The sequence below is a fragment of the Myotis davidii genome, unplaced genomic scaffold (genome assembly GCF_000327345.1).
Source record: "Myotis davidii unplaced genomic scaffold, ASM32734v1 scaffold1146, whole genome shotgun sequence".
In the NCBI taxonomy this organism is placed as follows: Eukaryota; Metazoa; Chordata; class Mammalia; order Chiroptera; family Vespertilionidae; genus Myotis; species Myotis davidii.
This window is the reverse complement of record NW_006296974.1, coordinates 632,752-641,608: the sequence shown is the minus strand read 5'-3', so window position 1 is coordinate 641,608 and position 8,857 is coordinate 632,752.

Here is an 8,857-nt window from a genome sequence, read left to right as displayed (position 1 = left end):
TTGACTCTTTCGTCTGACCTCCAGATTCAGCCTTTGAGCCCCCTCATTTCTTTGAGTTTTGCTAAGTGTTCTTGTTGGAAGAAATATTATTTCCCATGGAACTTTACTAATGGCATGTAGAAAAATAATAGGGTCATGCTTTTTTTAATATGTAATTTTTATGATTTCAGAGAGAAAAGGAGGAGAGAGGGGTAGAAACATCAATGATGAGAGAGAATCATTGATCAACTGCCTCCTGCACACCCCCCACCGGGGATCGAGCCCACAACCCGGGCATGTGCCCTGGCCAGGAATTGAACCCTGGTTCATAGGTCAGTGCTCAACCACCGAGCCACACCGGCTCGGCAGGATCATTTTTTTTTTTTTTTAAATATATTTTATTGATTTTTTACAGAGAGAAGGGAGAGAGAGAGAGAGTTAGAAACATCGATGAGAGAGAAACAGCCATCAGCTGCCTCCTGCACATCCCCCACTGGGGAAGTGCCCGCAACCCAGGTACATGCCCTTGACCGGAATCGAACCTGGGACCCTTCAGTCCGCAGGCCGACGCTCTAGCCACTGAGCCAAACCGGTTTCGGCTGATCATGCTTTTTGAAGTTCAGACCTAAGGTCCCAGCATTTTCAACGTATCCAATGTGCTGTTGCTTCCTTTACTTAGCCTTGGCATTTCAGGTCTAGAATCAGTTACTACCCATTGGGCATCTTAGCTAGTCCCTCCCTGAAAATTAAAGGGAGCCAAAAATGAAACTGAATTTCTTGTTTTCCCTCACCTCTGTTAATTGAGGTTAGCTCTCCCTCATTTGCCCTTTTCATACCTCCCAAATTAATGTTTTGTGCAAATTTGATTATAACAGCATGAATAATTTCTAAGTTACTTTTTAATACAGATTGAATACTGATCTGTTCTTTGTGCTTTTCTTCACATCCTAGTAGATATAGCCAGTGTTTTTCTTTTTTATTTCTTATTTTTGTTAATCCTCACCTGAGGATATTTTTTCCATTGCTCACATGAGGATATTTTTTCCAGTGATTTTTTTAGAGAGAGTGAAGAGATGGGGAGAGACAGAGAGAGAAGCATCAATGTCAGAGAGACACATGCATTTGTTTGCCTCCCACAGGTACCCAGATCCGGGCTGGGTATGGAGCCTGCAACTGAGGTATGTGCCCTTGACCAGAGTTGAACCTGGGACCCTTCAATCAGAGGGCCAACACTGTAATCACTGAGCCAAACTGGCCAGAGCTAGCCAGTGTTTTTCTTTCCAGCCTGCTTAACTCCTGTGTGGTTCTTACAGTCATACTAGGGGCCCAGTGCACGAATTTGTGCACCCTGAAAGGAACTGTGGGCTGCAAGGCTGCGGTGGGCACAGGGACGGGTCTCGGCCCATCCTCTGTGCCCCCACTCAGCCCCTCCTGCCATGGTTCCCCAGTGCCCTGTCTGCCAGCAGCCCTGCTCCTGCTGCCTCTGTTTGCACCCACTGACGGTGTGGATCAATTGGGGCTGGCGCTGTCAGTGGGTGTGAGCGGTGGCTGTTGCCCTGGTCACCCCTCAGGAGCAGGGGGAGGTGGAGAAGCCCTCAGGGGCAATTGGGGCGGGCAGCCATCACTCGCACCCGCTGATGGTGCCACGTGATAGGGACCGGCGCTGGTCACCAGCAGCGGGTGCGAGCAGGGCCATCACCGGCAGCAGATGCGAGAGGCAGCTGCCAGCCCTGATAGCCCCTCAGGAGCAGGGGGAGGTGGAGAAGTCCTGAGGGGTGATTGGGGCCGGCAGCAGGTGCAAGTGGTGGCTTCAGCGCCAGCAGTGGGTGTGAGCACCAGGCGGGACTGTGGCATGCGGGAGCAAAGAAATTTCAGTAACCACCAGAGGCTCGCCCAATGACAGCCACCGACGCCCCAACTTGGTCTAGTGCCCCCGCTCACCTGCTCCACCATCCTGCCGTGGCCGACACCCGCCATGTTCCGCACGTGCCCCCTGATGGTCAGCGCACATCAGAGCGACTGGTTGTTTGGTTGTTTGGTTCTGCCGTTTGGTCTCTTTGCATATTAGGGTTTTATATGTATAGATAAGTTTCAGTTGACTTAATAATAATCTCAACTTCATGAAAAACTGTATCGCCCTAACCTGTTTGGCTCAGTGGATAGAGCGTCAGTCTGTGGACTGAAGGGTCCCAGGTTCGATTCTGGTCAAGGGCATATACCTTGGTTGCGGGCACATCCCCAGTAGGGGGTGTGCAGGAGGCAGCTGATTGATGTTTCTCTCATCAATGTTTCTAACTCTCTGTCCCTCTCCCATCGTCTCTGTAAAAAATCAGTAAAATATATTTAAAAAAAAACCTGTATCAAATGCTTCACCAAGATCAGAGTACATATGGTTCATTTCATTCCATTTCCTTGCTAATTCAGTTGTGTTGCAGCCAGATAGTCCTTTAGCCTTTCAGATTCTGGTCAAGGTGAGGAAGCAGTCCTTTGTCCTGGCTTTTCCATTCTGCAAATATATTTTCCTTTCTTTTCAGTATTTCTTTACTAAGCAACATACAGCAGACTCTGCATCCCCGATTCCCTACAACCAGTGGTTACATTTTTGTTGCAAAAAAGAAATCCCAGGAGCCACTCTGCTCCTCTGTCATATCTATGGGTCTGCTCCCCGGGACCTTCCTGCTGGAGAAAGCAAGCCCAATCCGGTTGTGCATGAATGGTAGTAAAATGGATTGATCAAAAATATACTCTGTGGCCAGCCAGGCTGCTCAAGTTCAGATCTTTGCTAGCAGTGTTACTGTGGACAAATGACTTCATATCTCTGTGTCTTTTTCTGATCTGTACTATGGAGGTAATGATAATTTCTCTCTCACAGGGTTGTCATCTGGAAAAATCGAGTTAATACACATCAAATGGTTGAGTTTGTTTCACTAGATTCAGTTTAAAAATTGATGAATATGATTACTAGAAATGGTGGGGTGATTACATGGTAAGGAATAAAAATTTCGAGTCACTATATTATACACTTGAAACTAATATAACCAATATAATATTGTATACCAACTGTACTTTAAAAAATTTGTAAATAATCTTTCACAAGTTTGTAATAACGTTTCTGGATTTTGCAGGTACTTTGTTTCTCTTTCATGCTGTTTGTCTTAGCCATTTCACTGCAGGCAAATGAAAAATCAAATTATCTGATTTTTGCCACCGTAAATTATTCATAAATTGCTTTCTTCATTAAAATTCCATTACAGTTCAGAATAGATATATTCAGTAACAGTGATGTGTGGGACTTTCTCTCCCTGGTAACTCCTGTTTTGCTACCTTAAGATGTGTAATTGTACAAATGTGTGTACAGTGGGGCCTTGACTTACCAGTGTCCCGACTAACGAGTTTTTTGAGATACCAGCTGTCTCTCCACCGATTTTTTGCATTGAGTTGACAGAGTAATTTAAGTGAACGAGCTCCTTAATGAGCTCGTAAGTCAAGGCCCCACTGTATATATATCCACACCTGAGGATATGTTTTAGAGTGGAGAGAGAGAGACATAGATGTGAGAGACATTGATTGGTTGCCTCCTGTACTCGTCTTGATTGAGCATCTAACCCGCAACCTTTTTCGGTCTATGGGACAATGCTCCAGTGAGCCAACTGGCCAGGAAATATTTAAATGTTTTTAAATCCTTTTAAAGAACATTTTTTTTTTTTTAGTAATGAACATTATGTTTCTTTGACTTGTTAGGACCAATCCTTTTAAGTTGTTGGACTTTTAATATATCATTTTTAAATGAATGCCTAAAGAGAATTTTAAATATATTTTAATAAAGGAACAGAAATGTCCACTACAAAAGATGAATAGACAAAACGTGCCTTCCAAAGGGAAATGTGTTATAGGACAATGTTTAGTCTACACAACTCACATCACGACCAACAGCCATAAATGGCCTGAGGCTGTTCGTGGCTAGCAGTCTGTGCCGAGAACATTCTGAATGCTCTAAATTGTGTACAGGTATTTGCATTTAGTCAAACGTTGGTGATTTCTTGCTATTCTCTCATAGTAATGCTTATGAAATCACAGTCCATTAGTCAGTATGGCCCACTTTGCATGTGTATTTGCATACTAACTGAAGAATGAGAGGGGAAACTTGGAAAACCTGTGTTAAGATTTTATCCTTCACAGTTGGATGGCTTGATCAAATGGATTGCCTTAAAAGCCATGGCCCAGGTGATCTGTCTTATTTATTATATAAAATAATATTCAGCTGCACATTTAACCCAATTTATATCAACTTATATTCCTAGAACTTAAAATAACTTGGCCTGTTGCAAAATACATGTTTATAGTTTATACTGTCCCAAAATTTGGCAAGGTGATGAAGTAACGTGATGCAGTTGAAAAAAGAGCATTACAAGTTGTTTTTTGAAAGGGAGATTCTTCTGCGTAAACGATGTGTGGTACAGCCAAAATGCACCCCCTCAGCTCTCCAATTAAGAGGAGAAAGAACAGACCCAGGGTGAATTTGAGCTCCATTACCTACTGCTTTGGAAAAAAAAAAAAATTCAGTGGGGCAGGGCAGGTGAGGGACCCATGTAGGTGTCACTAATTCTGTGCAGAATGGGTGAGTTTGGGTATTTGGGAGCTGAGGAAACCGAGGCACTGAGCTGAGGGATGTACAAGCACAGACCTGGTGCTACCCTGGCCCTGAGTTTCTACCTTGTGGTTTGGTCTTCCAAGCCCTGCTGTGGGGGTGCTCTGAGGGGTGCTTTCCTTCTCAACTTGCTCAGCACCAAGAGACTCTGTTCCCAGAAAGAAGCTGAAACCATCCTGCCGGCCGATTTTCATAATAAGATGATATGCACCCCTTGCTACATTTTTGCCTTGAGAAAGGACACTCTGGCTCCTTGAAGACGGTTAATGACCCTCTGTGGGCAAATGCCAGTCGAGCCAGCCAGTTGGCTCTGAGGACATCTTCCTTAAAAGCCATGGCCCAGGTTTAGCTGAGGCCAGAGTGGGGGGGTGCCAGTGCCAGAGACCTCCATCACAGGAAAGCCTATTGCACAAGCTACCCTGGAAATGAAGACAGAGACAGGGACAACCATTTGAAGGCTGCTAGGACAGAGAGGCAGTTTCTTAGGTCACCGAACAGTTTGTCATTTTCATTTTTGTAAAATCCAGCTATAGTAATGACCAAGAATCCTCATGCAGAGAAATGTTGAGGCAAACGTTTTTAAACATTTTAAAGGAAGGTCTTTCTACGATAAAGAAAGGTAAGCAGCAGCATTTCAGATATGAGTTTATCGTCTCTTCTTCCACACACCTTAGTCCTCAGGAAAGCTATCTCCTCACTTAATTTGGAGCCTCTAAAATTGGCTTTACAGTGTTGCTGCCTTCATCCATGGACTGTGATACTTGGGGAATGGAGACTTTCAAAATGAACCTCTAGTGTTCTTCCAGAATCACTTTTATCTGTTGTGTATCATTTGTGCTTACTTGGGAGCATAATTTTTCTCTTCTTACATGGTGGTGAATTTAATGTTTTATTTTTCTGCTCAATGGTGGTAAGGATGAAATACTTTCCCGTGAAATACAGAAGGGGCAGGAAAATAGATAAACTGGGAAAGTTTGACATGATGGTCGGGCCTTATGGTTGTGAGGAAACATGTCAGGAACTGATGCAATCTTAGGAGTGATGTATTATCCTAACTGTGAACTTTGGAATTCATACAGGTGAATTTAAACACGCTACCTTTGCTTTTTAAAAGAGTCTCATTTGTCTTCAGAGGTTTTTCTTCTGGGCTCTTGGAGTTATAATGAGTAACAGAAATGAAGGCCAGAATACCAAAAGGTCTTTTAAAATAGAGTTGCATTTTTTGAAACGTAATTATTGACAACGTTTATTAAATGAGAGAGATGAGAGAGAAGTTTTGAGCCAAATGCCCTCCTTGTGGGGAAAAAATGGCAATGCTTTAGGAGAGGAAGCATTACATTTTTGAAGAAAGACAAAGAAAGGTGCAGAGTAAGCAACGGAGTGTGAGAAGGATAAAGGAGGCAGCAGAGGCAGAGCTGGACCCTAAAAGGATGCTAAGAACCCACAGGAGGTTGTTTAGTAATAAGCCCTCATTAGACTGTGAAGGTTGGGAAGGCATCTCTGCCCCTGCCCAGTCCTGCCAATCACACGTGAGGGCCTTGCCCTTGCCTCTCACCTGCATGTCCTACAACTCCAGAGCCTGTGCTGCTCAGTGAGGCGATGGGGAATGGCAAGTGCGGTGCAGTTCATCAGAAGACAAGACAAAAGCACCCACCCCACTCTACAAGTGTCTGGGGTCTCACCGTTGCCAAGAATCTTAATCATCTTTTAATATGTGCTCCGTTTCATGGCTTGTCGGGAGAATAGAAGCATGCTGCTGACAAGTGAGTGTAAAGTAAGTGCTAAAGCAGAAAGAAATGGAAAATGAGAGAGTTTCGACAGTTTCAGTAAAAGTTGAGGGCAGGCATTTGTCTCCCCCCTCCCCCCCTTCTTCTTAAAAAGGCCCAGTTAGAGAAAAAGAATTCAAGAAACAAATATTAGTCAGCTGATTAGGTTCTAAATTGGACAGACTTTGTACCTTGGCACATGAGTAGCTATCCTAGAACCTTTTGAACTTTTGCCACCGAGTAATTCTGAAAAGGCTGACAGAGCCAGTAGCAGATAATGAGAAAGATCACACTGTCCTCTGCTCGAGTAATCAAGGTACACATTATTCATTCAGGTGGGTCAGGAACCTGACTCCTACAGAAGGATAGCATGTAAATTTCAGGATCCTTCAGAGATAAAGGAATGGATGGTCACTGGGCTTGCTTTTTCTCCCAGAATTCACTGTTGTTTTGAGATTTAGCACAGGGTAGAGGAAATGACCCAGATTTTATGCTTAGGAAAGACCTGTTATTTGACCACTTTGTAGCGGAGACGTTGGGACAGTTACTGAACTTCTCGCACCCTGTTTCCTCAGTTGGGAACATGGGGATAGGACTTTTCCAGATCTGTTGGGAAGTGTTTAGACCAGCGGTTCTCAACCTTCCTAATGCCTCGACCCTTTAATACAGTTCCTCATGTTGTGGTGATCCCCAACCATAAAGTTATTTTCGTTGCTACTTCATAACTGTAATTTTGCTACTGTTATGAATCGTAATGTAAATACCTGATATGCAGGATGTATTTTCATTGTTACAAATTGAACATAATTAAAGCAGAGTGATTAATCACAAAAACAATACATAATTATATATGTGTTTTCCCATGGTCTTAGGCGACCCCTGTGAAAGGGTCGTTACCGCTGGTTTAGACTAAGAGGAGATTAAAACGAGGTGCTGTCTAGCACTGAGTAGGAGCTTTATGTCTATCTGTTCAATCACAATTTAGCTTTTTAATGTAGAATAATCATCCTTGATGTTCTCTTCTCCGTGTTTAGTTTTGAGACATGAATAACTTTTATTTATGCCATCAGCTTGATGAGGAAAGGAGCCGTTTGTTGGAGACAGCCCTGTAACCTGATAAATGTGTGTGCAAGGCCAGGCAGGGTACCCATGAAGCCCTCCACACCTACAGCCCAGAACCGGGCACTGAACACATACAAACTTCTGACGCTGGCACACTCTGTATATGGCAGACTCGTAAACCATCTGTTTACTAATGTTTAAACACTACCCTGAAGTTCACCTAAGCCAGAGGTTAACAAAATGAACATAAACCCAGAACTTTGGAACTGCTCCGTGATTCATGCACAAAGAAATACTGAAAGAATGCACTACACGATGGTCTTTTGTGTGAAACTGGTATATGTAAGTGTTGGGGTTAGGCTCCCAAGAGGAGAGATCCTAGGAACCCGGAATACATTCCCCCCTTAGTTCCTGGCAGCTGTGTGCACACTCTTTTGAGTCATCTCGGCACAAGACAAGTAATTTCCCATCCTGAAGCTCTTAAAGCAGAGGGGCTGGAGGGGATATATTGGGATGTAGCTGTTAACTTCAAAATTTTGCATAAACCCAGTCTCCACTCCCCTGCGAAGGCTCAGTCTTGTCTTTACACCTTCCCTAAGGCGATTTTTTTTTCCAAGGGCGGGGGTGGGGAGGAGAGGAACGGGTGAAAACGAAGGCAGACCGCGCTCAGAGCGCGGGGAGGAAGCCTGTAGCGGATTGACTTAGGTACATGTGGGGAGGGGAGACCTCGGCAGGGGCTGGAAACGGAAGGGCTCCATGCGCGCTAGGCTGGTGGCCAGGCGGCCGGCAGGGGGAGGCCCGGGCCCTGGGGAATTCGGGCGCCCTCCCCGCCGGCCTGCGCCCCTCCCTCCACTCTGCCAACACTGGGTTCTCTCTCGCTCTTTCTCTCCCCTGTGTTTTCAAACAGGAAGTGCACGGCTGTCTGTAACGTGCTGCCGGGTCCCAGGATGGAGGAGTGAAGTCTCCGTGTCGCCGCGGGTTGCAGCCTGCGGAGCCCACCGGAAGCCGAGTCCTCGGAGAGCGCCCTGAGGGAGCAGGGTGGCCGCCTGGTCCAGGTGGGTGGGGCCGGGGCGGGAGCCTGCGGGCGGGCGCGGGGCTGTCACTGGCCGCCGCCCGGGCGCCGCCGAGCCGGATCTCCAGCTCCGAGCTGCAGCGGGACCTGCGTGCATTTTCTTGGTGGCGCCCCACGTCCTGCTTTCTCCCCCCAGGGTTTCTGTCAAACTCTGTCGCAGCGCCGCGCCGCTGACCCCGAGCGGGAGAGCGGGATCTACCCGAGGCAGGCGCTTTCCAGGCTGGGCGCCTGTGTCCAGGGGTCCCCAGCTGTCCTCTCTTCCTCCTCCTCCTCCTCCTCCTCCAGCTGCTTGAAGCTGCGGCTCTTTGTTCCTCACTCGTTGGCCTGGCT